The following is a 20,862-nucleotide window of genomic DNA, read 5'->3' on the forward strand; positions in this document are numbered from 1 at the left end:
CACAACCCACTCCTGTTTAAAAATAAATAAATAAACAAACAGGGGATCTCTGGGTGGCTCAGCGGTTTCGGCCCAGGACCTGATCCTGGAGCCCCAGGATCGAGTCCCACATCAGGCTCCCCGCAAGGAGCCTGCTTCTCCCTCTGCCTGTGTCTCTGCCTCTCTCACCCTCTGTGTATCTCATGAATAAATAAAATCTTTAAAAAACAAACAAACAAACAAACATAATTTTACATATCCAGATTGTTATTACCTTTTAAAACACTAGACCTAACATGACTCAATTTCAGGAATCTTTGTTAGTTTTTGGTAACCCACAACTAGAAAAGAAGTTTGGTTTTGTAAATGTGAATAACATACTATTATTCTTATTCTCTTATTCCTCCAAATAGATGGAATAAGTCCCTTTAAATGGTACACTAGCCAACTACAACCTTCTTCTGAGTCTTCGTATAGTCACTCTACCTGGAACACTCATACCTCTATTTTTTGCTTGAACTGTCAGTCAGCTGGGGTTGCCATACCAAAGTGACATAGATTGGGTAGCTTAAACAACAGAAATTTATTTTCTCACAATTCCTTTGGTTAGAAGTCCAAGATCAAGGTGTCTATAGAGATGGTTTCTTCTGAGGCCTCTCTCATTGCTTGTAGATGGCCATTTTCTCCCTGCATCTTGACTTGATCCTCCCTCTGGGTGTGTCTGTGTCCTCATTTCTTCATATCAGGACACTGGTCATGTCAGGTTAGGGCCCACCCTAATGATCTTATGTAACCTTAATTACCTCTTTAAAGACTATCTTCAAATAGTCACATTCTGAGGTACTAAGGGGTCAGGACTTCAACATATGAATTTAGAGGGAGACATGATTCAGTCTTTAAGACTTAGCTAACTACTACTTACCTTTTAGGGATCAACCTGAAGAGTACTTCTTAAGGGGAACATTCCTTCACCCTGGATTTAGGTTAGGGCCCTTGTTATACTCATATAGTATCCAATACTTATCCTATATACCATTTATCACACAAATGTAATTATATACTTGGTGTAATTGTTTCATGATTGTTTTTCCTTAAGCACATGAGAGCAGAGACTATGCCTGTCATATTCACCACTGGGTCCGCAGGGTTTAGGCTAATACCTGACATACTAGGGCCACTCAATGAGACAGTGAGGGAATGCTGTGTGGTATCACATTAGAGAGTTTTGGTGAAAACTTCAGGTCTATGAGCATGCCTGGGAAGCATTCAGAATACTGAGGCAGCTGCTATCCACAAGGGATGTACCAGCAAATCAGTATCTTGGTGGTGATAAAGTCTCACTGGTTTTTAATCCCACTGGGGCAATTGGTTAAGGGGATAGAGATTTAACTCTAGTCCTGGCTCAATCATTAACTAGCAACATAAAAATGGGGCAGTGTTCCTTAACTTTGCATTATCTCTCATCATCCGTAAATGCAGAAATTACCCAAGGTCAAAACTGGTGACAATTTAAACAGAAACCCCCTAATCTGTGAATATCCAAAATATATAGTCCAACTCTTTCCCTCGTCTGCCCTTGATGGGAGGATCAACCACATCTTTAACAACTAATTCTGCTAAAGCTCTGGGAGTCCCACCTCCAGGTTTCTGAAGATTTCTTGCTTACCAGGATAGCAGATTGCTAATCAGACAAATCTTCAGACAATCATTCCCACTTCCCAAAAACTCAGGACTCAGAGGCAAATGGAGTTCAGGGGTTCATAAGGGCATTTAAAATCTACGGCCAATATTAATCACCTTACAACCTGGTTAGGAATGAAGTGTCGGGATCCCTGGGTGGCGGAGCGGTTTGGCGCCTGCCTTTGGCCCGGGGCGCGATCCTGGAGACCCGGGATCGAGTCCCACGTCGGGCTCCTGGTGCGTGGAGCCTGCTTCTCCCTCTGCCTGTGTCACTGCCTCTCTCTCTCTCTCTGTGTGTGACTATCATATAAAAAAAAAAAAAAAAAAAAAGGAATGAAGTGTCATCTGTGACTTCTAGGGAGAAGTGCATTTGAATTCAAAAAACCAAAATATAAACAAATGGCTAGAATATTTCTGGAGTATGGACATGATAGGATCACATTTGTTTATTTTAAAGCTGGGAAAGTAGGTAATGTGGGGAAAAGAAAAGTGTCAGCAATTTACAGTGTCCTTAGTTGTTCTTTCCTACACATTGCCTAGCCATATATCTTGACTGCCCATGTGACTCTGGACAAGATTCTACCTTGGTCACTGTCCCCTCATCTGGGGATAAAAATACTACAAGAGATAGTTGGGAGTGTCAGGTGAAATCACATGGCGAAATGTATTTAACATAGAGATAAAGAGGGAAGGGTTCCATAGGACCTACCGAGTCCTAGTTTCTGCCCCTCAGGACCTGCATAACATTGGGCAAGTGTTAACTTCTTTGTGCCTTTGTTTCTTCATCTGTAAAATGGAGATAATAGTAGTATCTATCTCTTGTGCTTGTTATGATAATTAAATGTGAAAATGTTCGTAAGATACCTAGGTATATGATAACTAAGTTTTAGCTATTTCTTCTAGCGCTTTGTAATGCTTGAAGCTTTTCTACCTAATATAATCACATCTGGCTATCTCAGAAACTTGTGATTTCCCCATTCTCCTTAAACTCCCTACCTCCTTTCTTCTCTCTCTCCCTCAGCAGTGCACCAGTCTCACCAAAGACCTAGAGGCCCCCAGGCTTTATTTCCCTTAACATCCCCCACATGCCCAAACCCTGAGGGATAAGAACCTGAGCTCCCTTCCCTTTTAGTGACTTCCCCTTCTCTTTCAGGAAAAAACTACTGTGTTTCTCTAAAAACCAAATGCTGCATGGTTTCTTTGCCTGAAATGTTCTGTCCCCATTTTTTGTTGGGATAATTTCTACTCTTTCTCTGGATTCATTTCATCTTCTCTTTCTGACCACCTTCTGCAAACTGGGGAGTATTCCCTTTTGTGTTTGCATAGCCCCTTACATGTATATCCTAAATTATCATTATTATGTAATAATTCTCTCTTTGCACGTCTACTTTTACAACCTCAGAACCTTGCACTGAACCTAACACATAGAATAACCAAATGCTCCTGTTTGCCTGGGATTGTCCTGAAAGTCCTGAGTCCAAGGAAAACCCTACAGTACTGGGTAGTTGGTCACTCTATTGCAAACTCACGTATTGAATGGACAGAGTCCACACTCGTTTTCTCTTCTCTACTCTTCACTCTTCAACCCAATATCATCAGCTTCCATCTCTCACCTCCCTAAACTGCTTTGACACATAGCACAACACTCTCCTCATGCCCAAATCTACTGGACACTTTATATCCCCCTTAGATTGGCCTTTCAATAAATGATATTTAGTAACCAAAGATTATTCCTGTAGTGTACCTGCTTTTTCTTTTAGTGAAGCATGCCAGTATTAAAATATCCACATTGGGTGCATGAGTATATGTGGATTCAAGGCCCCATGCCATGTGTTGTTTACATAGTTCTAAATGTCATGCCATACTTATGATTTCATTATAATAATCACAAGATGCAATCAATGACTACTATGTTTTCTGAATAAGTTTTCAGAAGTCATGACTCATAGAATTAAAAAAATATTTGAAGCAACAAGAAAAGCAGTTCTCCTTTTTCATGAAATCCAAACAAGAAAACAGAATGGTATTCTGTTAGGAAGAATCATAAAATCATAATCATTTTACATAACTCAAACAAGTATTTAAATTTATTGTAGATTTATTTTAAATCAGAGAACAGGTTTTAAAAATATCTTAATACTGGAGGCTTTCCCTCATCTGTTCTTTTTTTTTTCCCCTCACCTGTTCTGAAGACTGATTATGAACCAATCCTTATCAAAGCAAATTGCCCAGGAATCATCTGTTCATATATCCTCTCTCTCACTGAACTCTAAGTTGTTTGAGGGCAGGATTGGATCTAGTTTCTTTTTTTTTAATAAATTTATTTTTTATTGGTGTTCAATTTGCCAACATATAGAATAACACCCAGTACTCATCCCATCAAGTGCCCCCCTCAGTGCCCGTCACCCAGTCACCCCCACCCTGGATCTAGTTTCTTATTGAATCTCCAGCACTTAAACAAATAGGTGCCTGGCTCAGGCAGGGGCAAAAATAAATATCTTAAGTATAGAAGAGGGGATGAAATCTTAAAAGTGAGTAAATTTTAGATAGTTGTAAAACAAAGGTTTTTCAGAAGAGAGGGCATTTTATCAGCAATGCACATAAATTTCATTTGTAATACACTTCCAGATATATACAAAGGAAAGCACTGGCAATAAGCACTAATTATAAAGTTGACAATTATGAAAGGCATTATGGACTCATCTTACCTTGAATTTGTAGAAATTCAAGTATCATGGTGAAAAATTAATTCAGCATCTTATAGTCCATCTTACTTGCTGATGGTAGAACATGCACTGATTAAAGTAGGCTGAATGAATATAAAATTCCTCTTCTGTCCCAAAATCAAAAACTCTGAAGGCAATTTTTTCACTGCCCATATTCAAAGATTCTCACACACACACACACACACACACACAATTTCCACACAGCAGTGGCTTATATTCAACTATTCAATTGGCATGTACCAGGACAGTCATCCTGGTTCATACTCAATAAAAGTTACCCATTATTATTATTAAGATTATATCCTGATTCCTGAAATTGACCCTTTATCTCATATCTATATATCTGTATCCCTACATCCATGTACAAACATATCTAAATAATCTAAAATTCCTTACTCCCTGACTTTTCTGAATAAACCAACTATCTTTAAAAATTTGAACTATTTTTCCTAGAAAAATTGCTAAAATAGATCCAATTTATCAAACCACTGCTTTGCAATAAATTCTCTCAATGTCAAATCCTCCTTAAATTCAAAAGAAAGCAAATTGCATTTTTTCATGAAATTCAGAAATTAAGCAATTTGTTTAGCAATTCCACTTTTGCTCATGTGCAACAAGGGACATGTATAAGAAATAAATGTCTGTACCAGCCAAAAAACTAGCAAGACCCAAATGTCTATCAAGAGAAGAACAGATAGGGCAGCTCTGGTGGCTCAGCGGGTTTAGCGCTGCCTCCAGCCCAGGGCGTGATCCCGGAGACCCGGGATCCAGTCCCACATCAGGCTCCCTGCATGGAGCCTGCTTCTCCCTCTGCCTGTGTCTCTGCCTCTCTCTCTCTCTCTGTCTCTATGAATAAATAAATAAAATGTTTTTTAAAAAAAGAGAGGAACAGATAACTAAGTTGTAGGACATACAACAGAATGTTACACAGAAATGAAAATGAATAGGCACAGCTATACACATCAACATGGATGAATGTCACCAACACTACTAGTAAAAGTATCAGGAGAAATCATTCCATTTATATAAGTTTCAAAATCAAAAAATTCAACTTACTGTTTAGAGATAAATATAAATGTTGAAAAAATCATTTTACATAACTCAAGAGAATAATAAATACAAAGTTTTGCTATAGTTAACTGGTGGATAGAGGGAGGTGAACTGAATTGGGGATGAGCACATGGGGAATCTAATGTATTTCTAGCATTCTATTTCTTAAACAGAGTAGTAGCTACATGGGTATTTATCTTAGTGTTATTCTTTGTATTTTGCACATCTACTGTGAATATTCTCTTATATGTGTTTAATAATATGTTAAAAAAGTGAATAACTTATAAAAAATATTTTAAGCAATTCAAATCTAGTCCACTATATCCATGGAATGTTAAAGCTTCTACTTTTTAAATAAAAAAATATAAGTGGGGATTTTTAGTTTAATAAAAATATATCTGTAAAGCTACATAATACCTTCAAAATTTAGAACTAAGTCTTCCAGATGCAAGAAGCAGCCCATTAATAAAATGATAATTTTTGTATCAGATAATTTTGTATCATTAACAAATCAAATTTTACCCATTTTGTTAGGTGTTGACCAAAGGCAGTTAATTTCAGAAACTTATTATAGAATAATTTTCTGAATAATGCAAAATGGATCCATCCCTTACTCTATATTTTCTTTACCATTCTCTCATATAAGCATTCATACAGCTAGAATATCTAGTTAGAGTTTCACTGGAAATAATGTAATAGCAAAATTAGAAATCCCTAATGGCCAACTCTGTCATAATGGGTTTCAAATTGATGAATCCACCATTTTGCAAAGGTAACCCAGACAAAATGATGACAATAGCATGTAGGCAATTTTCAAAATTAAAATTGATGAGCCTGCTCCTTCTACATGTCAGAGTAGAGAGTTTATTGATCTCAAAATCAGCAATGTTAAAGGGAAATGCAAGTGTGGGCAGAGCTAAACTGGTCCTGTGGGTCCCTAGCACTACTCAAGTCCAGGAGGATCCTCGTATTGGTGATACGAGCAACAGCCTGGACAAAACAAGTCCCACAGGCAGGATGAGCCTAGCATATTTATAGTACATTAACATAAGAAGGAAGGATCTATCAAGGCTTGACATATTCATAAATTCCCGTAGGTAATACCCAAAGCCTGAGTAGCTTGGCAAAGAAGTTATTTCAAAAATTTGGAGTTCCCTCCGGCAACACACTGTTGTTTTCATAGGTTGCTAATTCAGCACAGACAGGATTAACTCTTTGGAAAGCCCTGAGCATAAACACCACCCTAGTAGCAGTATTTTTTTGAATTTACCAAAACTATCTCCAAATTAAAACTTCTAAGAATTAGACGAAAGGATCTGAATTATATAACTTCCTACTGGTAGTTTTGATTCAGCAGAACATCCTGAGTAAGTAGGAGGAAAGAAAGTAGGAGGAAAAGGCACTGAACTAAATGCTTTACATACCTCAATAGAAGGAACTAACTAACATTAATGGAGCCAAGCCCTGTGCTGAGGACTTCACATGCATTTTGTGGTGTAATCCCCATAAGGATATTTAAAAAAAAACAAACAACAACAACAACAACAACAAAAAAAAAACTAAATTGCTAAGTGGCTAAAACTTTAGAAGAGGCTTTTTAGCTTCATACTAAAATGGTCCTCATGTCAAAGAATTTTAAACTAATGTGTATTACCATTCTTCTACAATATGGCACAATCTCAGTCTCCTCCAGCTCTTACTTCTCTAGATCTGGACTTTCTAAAGCAGACATTCTGTACTATTTACTCAAAAAACTATATGTCTGTTTAAACTACTTAAAGATAATCTTTTATTTGTAAGCAATTGCTCTGCAAGAAATTTTACTGAAGTTACTGGGATGGAAAAACCATGGTCAAAAAGAAAAAGAATATTGAAATGAGCTTAGGGAATAAAACAGTCTGTTTTAAAAGTAAACTTCACACCCCAATATCATGAGAAATAACAACTTTCACAAAGCCACATTCAGCACACTTCATATTATGAATCGTCTCCTGATGTCATACTCCGGATATTTGAATTGGCTATGAAAAGACAACAAACACTGGCTTGCCAAAATCTAAAGTTAAAAGGGAGAATCTCTGTTTTTTTAAAATGAGAAACCATAAAAGGTAATTTCAAATCTATACAGCATTCTTTCTATGCGCTCTGAAAAACAGCAGGCCACTTAATACTTACACAAGGATTTCATCTACACAATACATTAACATCAATTAGGTCTCAACATACCTGTGTAGGAGAAATATTAGCACATTCCCTCCATTTTTAATGACATAAATGGAGAAACTTGTGAATTAAAAAGTTCAGGAAAGGATTTCCCATTTTAAAATGTTGGTATAAGGATGTTTCACCCCTTTCTCTCAGAAGTCACCTCAAACAATAGGAGAAACACAAAAGACATCAAACTCCATACTGTATGAAGACAGTCTATGGAGGAATGGGAGAGTGGCAGAAGGTGAAACTGGGTCTGCAGAAGGGACCAGACAGGAGTGAGCTTACCTAACCTGTAGATTCTGTGAAAAGGCTCAGAATTTGGAGCAACAGGAAAGAGATGAGAGGCTTCTTGTCTGGAAAAACTGAATGGTCCTTGAGAAAGCAGCTGCTGTTGATGAAATCTGTGATGGTCCCCATCAAAAAAGCTGGCTTAAGGGCGCCTGGGTGCCTCAGCCAGTTAAGTGTCTGCCTTGAGCTCAGGTCATGATCTCGGGGTCCTGGGATCAAGCCCCCAGCATCAGGCTCCCTGCTCAGTAGGGAGTCTGCTCCCTCTGTGATCTCTCTGGCTCTCACTCTCTCTCAAATAAATGAAATCTTAAAAAAGGATTAAAAAAAAAAAAAAAAGCTGGCTTACCTTTAACAAGTTCCACTCAGATACATAGAACTTTTATTCAATTTTCAATGAATTTTTAGTGTCCTACTCTTAAATGATCATCAGAGACTTAAGAAAAACTTCTAATATAAAGGACCAAAGTGAAAAAGAAAAGGAAAACTTCTAATATAAAGGACCAAAGTGAAAAAGAAAAAAACAATGAAACAAACTAGAACAAATAAAAACAAAAAATAGGATACTAAGAATACACAATAAGTTTTTAATCTAAAAAAAAGGTGAAATCAAGAGTTGTATGTTTAACCCACTGAACCACCCAGGTGCACCATCATTCTAGGTTTTAAATCCTGATCACAATCTACTAAATTGATTTCACAAGTCACTAATGGATTGCAACCCATATTTTTAAAAAAAAATACTGCAAAAGACTACAGTATGTTTTATTGAAAGGAAAAAAAAACACTTCTGGAGAATTGGAGGAGGCAAAAGGGAAAGCAAGAAAATCAGAGACTTGGTAGAAAAGTATTTGAATTGAGTTTTCAAGAAAGGATCATAATAGGCAGTAAAAGGGAAGGCAGCTATTACAAATGAAGAGAAGGTAAATAAAGGCTCAAAGGCAGGAAAACATAGGGTGTACTAAAGCTATGGCAGAGCAAAGGGTAAGTCTGGATGAAAGAGATAAGTAGGAAATACATAGAGAGAAGTAGGTTGAAGACTAACCACAAAAGGCTTAACAACTCTGCTGAGGATTCTAATGTTTTTCTGATAGCAATGTAAATCCAAGGAGTAGATCCAAGGAAAGGCTCCAAGGGAAGTCGGGGTGTCAGCAAACTACAGTGATGCTTATACCATTTCAGCGTGACTTATTAATTTTGTATGCATAATTACACAAATTAAAAGCAACATGATATGTGACTAGAAGCTAAACAGTGAAACAACAGAAGCTTATTTTATTCGTTCTGGTTTTTTTCTTTCTTAAAACTTCCATGAAAGAAAAGAATGCATTTACTTGAACAATTTAGACCCTGAGGAAAAGAGGAAGTAAGTCCCTGACTGGACAAAGAGATAGTCTTTCTTTTCTGTCATGATCTACTACAGTAATACAGATGACTCCTTGTACCTGAGATCTAGCCTTAAGAAAGTTCTCTCATTTTCTTGAGCATACCAACCTCTCTTCCCTCTAAACTTCTGCACTTGCTGTTCCTTCAACCTGTAATGCACAGCCCACTGACTGCCACCAACATAGATGTCACTGAGCCTAAGCTGATCCCATAGCTGGGTTAGATGTTCCTGCTGTGAACTTGGACTCCTGGGGCACTTTCCCTGTCCTAGCACTTTTTACCCTGAATTATAATTACTGGCCTTCACAATTGACCAGAATCTCCATGAGGTTACGTTAAGTTTGATTATCACCAAAGCCCCATCCACTGCTCCAGTGCCTCGCCCATAGTAAGCACTCAATAAATATTTAATGAACACAAATTTTTGTTTAGTGTACAAACATATAACTTTAAAGTCTCTACCCTGATACTAAAAGCCTAGATTCAAAAAGTCAAAATCTATTTCAAGTAAGAACAACCAATCCATATATCCAGCCTACTCTGCTTATTAAGTGGATCTAACTGTACAGACTGATTCTGTAGAAGTTGCTGCCCAAAATTAGGTTGAATAGGTAAGGCAGGGTGAAGAGTTGGGACTTGAACTAATAAAGAGCTATTGTAGGTTAAGAAAGGTAGGCATGCAATTAAAATAGGGCTTTAAGAAGATTAGCCTCTTTTGGTATGCAAGACAGAATGGGGGGAATTTTTTCCTCCATTTTTTTAGCCTGTTTTTTAAAGTGTGAGCAGATGGCCAGCTAACATGAGCAATTAACCACAAAGGCCCAGTCTGTATAGCTTGAGTTTAGTATTCATCAACTCAACAAACATTTCTTGAGGTTCTTGTATGTTCCATGAGCTGTACTATATTAAATCAAATAGCTTCATATACTATAACCTGACCTTTAATGAAATGGATACAAATTGTTGAGAGCTGAGCCACATTAGTGTCAGCATTCTAGTGTAGTAAAGGGGAGTCTATGGTACTTAAGTATAATTGGGAAAGTGTCTACATAAAATGACTGAACTTATTATTTTCATAAAACAAAGGCATATTAATTATTCTTACACTATTAGTATGCCAGTATTGATAAATAATTTTAATAACTGTGACTTCCACCTCTGGAAAAAAGCACTATGTTGAAGGTGTTCCCTGGGAGCTCAAGACTCCTGATGGGCTACAAGAGATAATTCCAATACAACAGTATGTTAGCATAGAAGTATCCAGAGGTTATAGTGGAAGCACAAAGGAGAGGCAAGTGGTTCTGTTTTGGGAGACAGGATAGGAAGGAAAATGAAGGTTAGGGAAGCTGTCCTAAAGAAGGTGGCTCTTGAGCTGAGTACTGATAATTGGACACGTTAGTGAACAGAAGACCAGTATTCTAAGCACACATAACATGTGTGGAAGTAATTAGTACTGAAGCTGAGAGCATGGGCCTGGAAGAGCTAGTAAATAAGCAGAGATCAGAGGATCACAATGAGCCTGATAAGTCATGCTAAGGACCTTGGACTTGATTGTATAGGAAATGATGGTGTTCATATGTAGGAATGACAATGGTCATATCTTCACTTTAAATCACTTTGAAAGCAATATGGAGAATGAATGAAGATGAGGCAAGATCAAGATGGGGTTAGAGAAATCTAGAGAAAAAGGCAAGAGATGATAAAGGCTTTAGTTGCCATAGAACTGACAAGACAGACTTGAGAAATATGTAGGAGGCAAAATCAGGAGGACTTTGTAAATGACAGGATATAGGCAATAAGGGAGACAAGTCTAGAATGCCTCTCAGGTTGATGGAGATACCATAAATTGAATAGGGACAATAAAAGGAAGACAAAATTAGTGGAAAGTGAGGGTAAGGCATCAGGAGGAGGGTAGAGAAGACATATTATGTTTTATACATGTTGCATTTGAACTACCTATAGGGTAGCACTAGGTGAGGCTGATTATGTGGTAGTAGGCAATTGGACATATTAGTTTGAATGGCAAAGGATAAAGGTCAGTGTTGGAGCCATGATTGGGGAGTCATACACAAAAGACATGTAAACCAGAGGAGTAGCTCTAATTACCCATAGACAACTTGTGTAGTCACAAGAGGCAATAGGCTGGAAGTCAGACTCTTGGGGACACAAAAGGGGGAACAGGCTTTTATCATCTTTATGCTTAGGTCAGGAATAATCTCTGAAGAATAATTTCTTTGCCATTCTCCAGATCTCTCTCCTTCCTTAAAGCTTTGTAGGACTTATAAAGGGAAAGTTGTGGTATGTGTTTTCCTTTGAAGTAATTAGCAAAAGAGAAACAAAATTAAGGCCATAAAATTTTATCCATTAAGAATACAGTAACCCCAGGCAGCCCCGGTGGCGCAGTGGTTTAGTGCCGCCTGCAGCCCGGGGGGTGATCCTTGGGGACCCTGGATTGAGTCCCGTGTCGGGCTCCCTGCATGGAGCCTGCTTCTCCCTCTGCCTGTGCCTCTGCCCCTCTCTCTCTCTGTGTCTCTATGAATACATAAATAAAATCTTAAAAAAAAAAAAAAGAATATGGTAACCCCCCACTCCCCACCCCCCGTCCATGGTTTTGCTTTCTGTGGTTCAGTTACCCATTGTCAACTGCAGTCTGGAAGTAGATGATCCTTTTTTTTTTTTTGAAGTAGATGATCCTTAAATGTATCATCAGGTCAATAGTAGCCTAACGTTACATCACATAATTCACCTCACTCCATCTCATCACATAGGCATTTGATCATCCCACATCAGTACAACAAGATATCTTCAGAGAGAGACCACATTCATATAACTTTTATTATAGTATATGTTGTAATTGTTCTATTTTATTATTTATTATTGTTAATCTCTTACTGTGCCTGATTTATAAATTGAGCTTTATCACATATATGCGTGTATAGGAAAAAACATAATATATATAAGGTTTGGTACTATCCTTGGTCTCGGGCATCCACGGGGGGTCTTGGAACATATGACCTACAGATACAGGAAGACTAGAGTATTATTAATTGCTGACATTTATTGAGCACCTACTATATCACAAACACTGTGTTAAGTGCTTTACAAGTATTATTTATTTTATTTTATTTTTAAAAGATTTTATTTATTTATTCATGAGAGATACACAGAGAGAGGCAGAGACATAGGCAGAGGGAGAAGCAGACTCCCTGCGGGAAGCCTGATGTGAGACTCAATCCCCAGACCCCAGGATCACAACCTGATGCTCAACCACTGAGCCACCCAGGCATCCCCAATTATTATTTATTTTAAACTTAATAACAACCCTATGAGATATGCCTGATTACTATGCCTATTCTACAGGTAAAAACTCATTAAGTGGTAGCTGAACCACTATTTGAACTATGGTCTGGATAAGTCCAGAAAGCCCATTCTTTTTTTTTTTTTTTTAAGATTTATTTATTTATTTATTTATTTATTTATTTATTCATTCATTCATTCATTCATTATAGACAGACGGGGCGGGGGGCAGAGACACAGGCAGAGGGAGAAGCAGGCTCCATGCAGGGAGCCCGACGTGGGACTCGATCCTGGGTCCCCAGGATCACACCCCGGGCCGCAGGAGGCGCCAAACCGCTGCACCACCGGGGCTGCCCCAGAATGCTCATTCTTAACCACTGTTAAGTATAATTTCTCAAAAATTATGAGTCACTCAAGGAAACCTGCTACTTCTATGCATAACAATGCCTGTCATTATCATTTATCCCATTTGTGACCATCTTATCTACATTTTAAAGAAGTATTCTGTTTTCACGTATGACTATATAAAAGTTTGAATAAAGGTTCTTTTAAATGCTACAGTCCAAAGATTCAGTCTGCTTAATTATGACAGAGAAACATTAAAATTGAAACCTAAGTGGTAAACTTCAATGACAGACATTAACAGAAAATAGCTTTTTTTCAGCACAAAATGTTGTCTATAGCTGACTACCCAAAATAAAATGAGAAAGTACTCCTTGCTTTCTACCTGTATAAAGTCTGAAAGTCAATACTGTCCTCCAGGTTAGGGCTAGATATGTGGATCCTAGAAAGGCTTAAGAGCAAATGCTGACCAACAAATATACAGTCTTCAACACAGTCACTTACCCAGAACCTTCTCCAAGTGACTCAAACTATAAATTCTTAATGATTAGAAAGTCCATGAGAAAAGACTTCTATTAAATATATACAGGGTCCTTTTCACCAAGGATATGATGAATTTGTCATTTTATGAGAGCTGTTCCTGATAGATCCTTCTACCTCTGTACATACTTGCATAATAAACCATAATGACTCATAACCACCATCCATTACCTTAGTGTTTCACAACTTGTTTTCCACTTTTCCCTCCTTTTAAAACTGATCTTAAGGCAATGTACAGAGAATTACAATAAACAAACTTTAATAGTAAGAGTTTAAAATTTTAAAAAAGAAAAACCCACAGTACATTTAAATAGCTTGCCTCCTGGTTTTTCCACTAAAGATTACATAGGTATTTAAAGTGTATCATCTTCTTTTAATGGAGGTGGAAAAAAATTGTTTTGGTTCTCATAATTTTAACAATTTTTTAAAGGTTTTATTTATTTATTCATGAGAGACACACAGAGAGGCAGAGGGAGAAGCAGGCTCCCTGCAGGGAACCTGATGCAAGACTGGAAACCCAGAACCCCTGGATCACAACCTGAGCCAAAGGCAGACGCTCAACCACTGAACCACCCGGATATCCCAATGAAACCATTCTTAAGAGTAAAGTTGTTTTGATATAAGAGTGAAGTAAGTTGTTTAAGAATTTCATCCTCTTATCCATTATTGTTGATGAGCATTCCATAGCTCAGCTGCTGAGGGCCTTGCTGGGAGCTTATCAATAAAACATATGAAGAGGCAACTATGGCAATGTGGATGCAAGGACTCTCGTGAGTATTCAGTCTGACAAGTCTACCCTTTGCTGATCTAAATAGCTCTCCTAAGACTTGGTGATCTGGTGGGTCCTGGTGCAGTGAAGGCAATTCTTATCCTGACAGTGGTGAAACTGCAGTGGCCCCAGAAAGAACATCTTTCCCATCAACACCAGCACCATTATTCCTCACCAACATGCTTTAGGCAACAAAGGATTAAAAAAAAAAAAAAAGATTTTTACTTTGTTCTGGCTGTTTATTGTCAGCTCTTGGTTGACTGAGCTGTCTCTCCAGAGAACCAACTATATAAAGGTATACCACAACTAAATTTGGACTTACTTTCTTTCTTTATTCTCCCCTTGCCTGGAACAATAGTGTGATTTTTAATCTACCATTGTTTTGGAGTTTGTTATTTCTTTATTGGCTTATTAAGACACATTATCCTGTATGCTATTGGCTTATGACATCCCTATAGTGAACCTGCATTAAAAAAAGTGCTGGTGTTGTTCTTAAAAATAAAATTTCTGGTTATTTTACCAGCAAAAGATGGGTTTATTTGAGAATAAAAAAGAATTGCAATCCCAGACAAGCAAGCTGCAGCAAAACCATAGGCAAGTGCAGAGAATGAGGGAGTAGTAGGTTCTTTCATAGATAAAGGGGGTAAGTTGGGAAGGCAGTTATAAACAAAGAAATCCACTGGAGTAAACTGGGAGCTGTAAGTATAGTGGTTTTTCCTTGGTTGGACTGTTGGGAATGAGAAAAGGTAAGCTTTTCTTCCTTCTGTGAGATAGTAATGTAGTACCCACTTGCAAGGTCCATCTCTTTCTGTTGGGTCTGCAGTTGACTACAAGTGGTAGGGTGTAAGCGCTCTGCCTGCTGAGTGATGTTTCCCATCATTAATATTCACACTGGTAAAGACAAACTCAGCCTTAGCACGTAATTTGCCTCCTAAAACAAACCCATATACTTCGGTGACATTGTGATTTATATTAAGAATTACATATATTTGGTCTTTGTCAGTTTTTGGCAGAGCTCCTAAAACCTTCCTAAGTGATTTAAAAACAATAAAGGTGAAACAGGTGTCTTTTGTCATTCATATAACAAGCCTTTTTCAATCACACTGGAGTTTATGTTAATGAGGTGACTTTTGGAAAACCCCAAGGTAATATCGGGATAGGCACTGGTTGCCAAGGGAACCAATCTGATTAGATCAGAGGGTTGGAACCATCAGTGACACATACCCACCCAGCCCCATCTCTGGGGAAGGGAATAGCGCTAGAATCTAAATAAATTCTATACAGATTTACTAGAACCACCAATGGCCAATGACTTAATCAATCATGCCTAAATAATAAAGCCTCCATAGAAAACCAAAAGGACAGAATTCAGAGAGTTTCCAAACTGGTGTACAAGGAGGTGTGGGGAGAGTGGTGCACCCCTGACTGGGAGCATGGAAGCTCCTTCATCCCTTCCTACGTACCTTGCTCTAGGTATCTCTTCCATCTGGCTGTTCCTGAGTTATAGGCTTTTATAATAAACTGGCAATCTAGTCAGTAAACTTTTTTTCTGAATTCTGTGAGCCACCCTAACAAATTAATCAAATCTGGGGAGGGAGTCATGGGAAATTAATTTATAGGCTGTTGGTCAGAAGAACAGGTAACAACCTGGCCTTGCAACTGTTGGCCAAAGGAGGCGGGACAACAGTTTTATAGAACTGAGTTTTTAATCTGTGGGATCTCCAGATAGGCAGTGTCAGGATTGAGTTAAATTATAGGAAACCCAGCTGGTGTCTCAGAATTGCTTGGTGTGTTGGAAAACTACCATACATTTACGACCAGAGTACAGAATTGTTCAGAGTATTGTGTGTAAAGGAAAACAAGAGTTTTGTCCTTCACAACTACATGAATGTGGTTCCATATAGGCACTGGCCTCCTTTTAAAACAAAAATATCAACCAGATTGATTCATTATCTAACAACCACACCATACATCAACAAAATGGTAAAAATGCTCCTAAAACTTATATGATCACTATTTTTTTTAACTAGAAATCACGTACATCAGAAAATACAACAAAAAGCTGCAATAGTTTCTCCAACAGCTTTTCATGATCTGAGCCACACTTCCAACCTACTTTTCGCTTTCCTACAGTGCATTCCACCAGTACATTTTAGAACTTTTGCAAATTAAGTTAGAAGTACTTGTTCACCTCAATTCATCTCTCGTGAATGGCTGTGTGGAACTCTAAATTTAAGTACAACTGAATTACTGTTCTCTGATTAGTGTAGAATAATTCTTGGATTCATGGCAATGCCAGGCTAAATGACACTGTAAAGAAACCCTTTGTTTTCAAATAAATCAGTGGTTGGCTTTAGATAATGCTATAAAGAATCTTATTCATGTAGTGTACCCTAGTTAAAATTGTAAAAATTGAGAACAACAACAAAACTTCCACCTCTTTTAAAAAATTAATCTTTATTTAGAGCTTTTTTTCCTATATAGATGTAATAGAACCATAGAATTTTGGAGGTAGAAGGAAATTTGAGTAATTTACAATCAAATAAAATCAAGTGACTTGCTAAGGATACCTTAACGAGTTAGTGGTAGATCTAACACTAAAACTTAGGCTTCTTAAATTCTCTAGCCAAGGCTATTAAGTATTATTGAATATTATGGATAGGTTAATATCAGCCGACATTTATCACATTCCTACTCTGTGCCCTTTACTATGCCAAGCATTTTTACATCTATCATCACTTTTCTAAGTCAGCTCATAAGATTTTTAAAACACTTAACAAAATAATAATCACATTCACTCCTTTAGATGTTTAGTGTTGCCAACAGAGAATACTGCCACATGATCTAAATGGAAAGATGAAATTCAATTACTGCAGTAACTACACTGCTTAAGAGGATGTGCTCCAACGACACACTTTACTCTCAGAAATTTCCTTCCCAGAAGTAGATATTGATTTAGAAAACCTAGGAATGTTACTCAGCCATTAGAAAGGATGAATACCCACCATTTGATTTGATGTGGATGGAAATGGAAGGTATTACGGTAAGTGAAGTAAGTCAATCGGAGGACAATCACTATATGGTTTCACTCATAAGGGGAATATAAGAAATAGTGGGAGGGATTATAGGAGAAAGGAGGGAAAATGGGAAAAATTAGAGAGGGTGACAAAACATGAGAGACTCCTAACTCTGAGAAACAAACAAGGGGTAGTGGAAGAGGAGGCAGGCAGGGGGATGGGGTGACTGGGTGATGGACACTGAGGAGGGCACTTGACGGGATGAGCACTGGGTGTTATACTATATGTTGGCAAATCTAAGCTCAATAAAAAAATATATGTATATAGGAACACATTTCCGTGTACTGGCCTCTTTGCCAAGGACCTATAAAGACTTCTGAAGCTACCTCCTCCTCTTTCATCTACTTTTATACTTTTTCCTTATGACATTCTTTTTGATTCTTTTGTAGCTCCTCTGTTTGTTCTCTAATCTATGCTTTCTCCTAAACTGCTGTTGCTTCTTATAATCCAAAAATCCTCTGTTTGTTCTCCAATCTATGCTTTCTCCTAAACTGCTATTGCCTCTAATAATCCAAAAATCTGGATAATATAGAAATGATGTAGAGTTTTTCCTCTACATTCTGACCCACACCTTTTTTTAAAGATTTTATTTATTTATTTATTTGTGAGAGAGAATGAACAAGGTGGTGGGGGGCAGGCAGAGGGAGAGAGAGAAGCAGACTCCTTGCTGAGCAGGGAGCCTGTTGTGCCAAGGCTTGATGTGGGGGTTGATCCCAGGACCCTGAGATCATGACCTGAGTTCAAGGCAGCCGCTTAATCAACTAAGCCACCCAAGTACCCCTGACCATGCCTTTTATCTACCTAGGCCAAATGGTCTTCCAAAATGGTTACTGTGGGATGATAGGATTCATTAAATGAGAGATCATTCTAACTACAGTTTAAAAGAAAGAAACACTAACATATGGGTATTTGCTTTTTTATAATTTCAAAACAATAGTTTATTTTTTAAATCATTATAATTTCTATATGTGCTGCAAGGCAAAGTAAAATTACAGTCTTCACAAACACATGGCACTAAAATGTCCAAGTATTTCTAGTTGAGGAAATAAATTTACTGGTATTCATATATTGGTACATTTTAAATTGCCTCTATTAACTGAATTTCTACCACTTTCTACTACTACAAATTTTGAAATGTGTATTTCATAGAATTCTTGTAGGTACAGATAAAATAATGTTACCACTGAAAATGAAAAATAAGAAAATTCAACTACTTTTGAATAGTGTGAAGATATGGTGCTGTTACATTTTTTGGAGCTGTCACCTCCACCACATGTTAGCAAGTAAACCCTTAATTCCTAACAGGTAAGTTGATCAAGTAAAACTGTTGATTTATTTGAGATGAAATGAGTGTCGATACTGTTTGAAAAAAATATTTAAGTGCGCTTTATTAGTAAATCCTATCACATAGACACAAAAGAATCATGGACCTGAGAAAATATAACTGAACTTAAGTTACATTTAAATTTTAGTATTAAAAAGTAATGAAAGTAAATAATTTTTCAATTTAATTTTTTTTAAATAGCCCAAGGTCACATTAGAGTCTTTATCTTGATAGTAAGGTTTCATATTTATATTAATATACTTATATGAAACATTAAAATAATGCCTTCAAAGTATTAAGGGTAACATCTAGCAGAAGATCACATTATTACATAACCAAGGAGTCAAAGAAGAAATCACAAGGGAAATTAGAAAATACTTTCAGATAATAAAAACGAAAACACAACAAACCAAACCTTCTAGAATTCAGCTACTATAGTGTTTGGAGGGTATTTTGTAACTGTGAATGCCTACATTAAAAAAGATCTGAAGTCAACAACAACCTAACCTTCCACCTTAACAGACTAGAAAAAGAAGAGCAAGCTAAACTCAAAGCAAAGTAAAAGGAAGGAAGTAATCATGATTAGACTAGAAATCAATGAAATAGAGAACCGAAAAACAATAGAGAAAACCAAAAGTCGGTTCTTTGAAAAAAAAAAAAATTAATGACAAACCTGTGGCCATACTGATCAAGAAGAGAGAAGACTCATTACTAAAATAAGGAATGGGGGTGCCTGGGTGGCTCAGTTGGTTGAGCGTTTGCCTTCAACCCAGGTCATGATCCCAGGGTCTTGGGATCTTGCTCCAAATTAGGCTCCCTGCAGGGAGCCTGCTTCTCCCTCTCCCCTCTGCCTGCTGCTCCCCTTGCTTGTGTTCTGTCAAATTAGTTAATTAATTAATTAATTAATTAATTTTTAAAATCTTAAGAAAATAAAAATAAAATAAGGGATGAATGGGAATATCACTATCAATCTCACAGAAGTAAAAAGAATTTTAAGAGAATACTATGAACAGCTGTCCACCAACAAATTAGATGACCTAGATGAAATGGACAAATTTGTAGAACAAAAAGCTAACAAAACAAACTAAAGAAACAGAAACTATTGAAACAGATATATAATAAGAGATTTAATTAGTAACAAAAAAAAATTTCCCACAAATAAAAGTCAAGGTCCAGATGGTTTCACTGGTGAATTCTACCAAAAGTTTAAAAAAGAATTAGCATTAATCTTCCATAAAATCTCACTCTTCTAAAGAAAAAGAAGAGGAAAGAACTCATTCAAGGAAGCCAGTATTACCCTGATACCAAAACCAAATAAAGATATCACAAGAAAATTACAGATCAATAGCAGTACAAAAATCCTCAACAAAATACCAGCAAACCAAATCCAGCAACATATAGAAAGGATTATATACTGTGACCAAATGTGATTCATCCCAGGAATGTAAAGTTCGATTAACAGCTAAAAACCAGTCAAATGTATTACTGTATTAACAAAATTAAATTGTTTAATTTTTATTACAAAATTAACAAAATAAAGGACAGAAACTACACACAATCATCTCAATAGCAGCAGAAAAGGCACTTGAAAACTCTAACACTCCTAATGATAAAATCATAGCAAACTAAGAAGAGAATTTCCTCAAGCTAATAAAGGGCATCTACAAAAACCCCACAGTTAATATCACATATAATAATGAAAGACTGGGAACCCTGAGTGTCGCAGTGGTTTAGCGCCTGCCTTTGGCCTGGAGCGCAATCCTGGAGACCCGGGATCGAATCCCACGTTGGGCTCTCGGTGCATGGAGCCTGCTTCTCCCTCTGCCTATGTCTCTGCCTCTCTCTCTCTCTCTCTGTTACTATCATAAATAAATAAAAATTAAAAAAAATAAAATAAAATAATGAAAGACTAAACACTCTTCCCCTGTTATCAGGAATAAGACAAGGATTATCAGCTTTTTGCACTTGCATTCAACATTGTACTGGAGGTTCTAGCCAGAGCAATTAGGCAAGAAAAAAATTATAAAAAGCATTTGGATTGACAAGGAAGAAGTAAAACTATCTCTATGTGCAGATAATATGATCTTGTATATAGAAAATCCTAATGAGTCCACCAAAAACCTATTTAATAAATAAATTCAGCAAGATTAAAAATACAAGGTCAATATTTAAAAATCAATTGTACTAATAAAACAG

The 20,862-nt window shown here is 37.1% G+C and overlaps 1 protein-coding gene and 1 long non-coding RNA gene across 6 annotated transcripts in view; one reads left to right on the plus strand and one right to left on the minus strand.

The window, feature by feature from the left end:
• Nucleotides 1-14,827, plus strand: part of LOC140620314 (uncharacterized) — a 35,208-nt gene extending 20,381 nt beyond the window's left edge. The window contains exon 3 of the long non-coding RNA XR_012020097.1: nt 14,312-14,827. This is a non-coding gene — a long non-coding RNA (uncharacterized lncRNA). The remainder of the gene's footprint in view (nt 1-14,311) is intronic.
• SGK3 (serum/glucocorticoid regulated kinase family member 3) overlaps nt 1-20,862 on the minus strand; it is a 180,374-nt gene that overhangs the window by 109,772 nt on the left and 49,740 nt on the right. Inside the window, exon 2 of one of the 5 annotated variants that reach the window (XM_072804396.1) lies at nt 1,785-1,959. The exons of 3 other annotated variants lie outside the window; for them this stretch is intronic. The gene's annotated coding sequence lies outside the window, so the exon portion shown is untranslated. Of the gene's footprint in view, nt 1-1,776; nt 1,960-20,862 lie in introns of all 5 variants that reach the window. One more of the 5 variants, XM_072804397.1, reaches the window with a different exon arrangement.

Source organism: Canis lupus, chromosome 28 (genome assembly GCF_048164855.1).
Source record: "Canis lupus baileyi chromosome 28, mCanLup2.hap1, whole genome shotgun sequence".
NCBI classification, from domain to species: domain Eukaryota; kingdom Metazoa; phylum Chordata; class Mammalia; order Carnivora; family Canidae; genus Canis; species Canis lupus.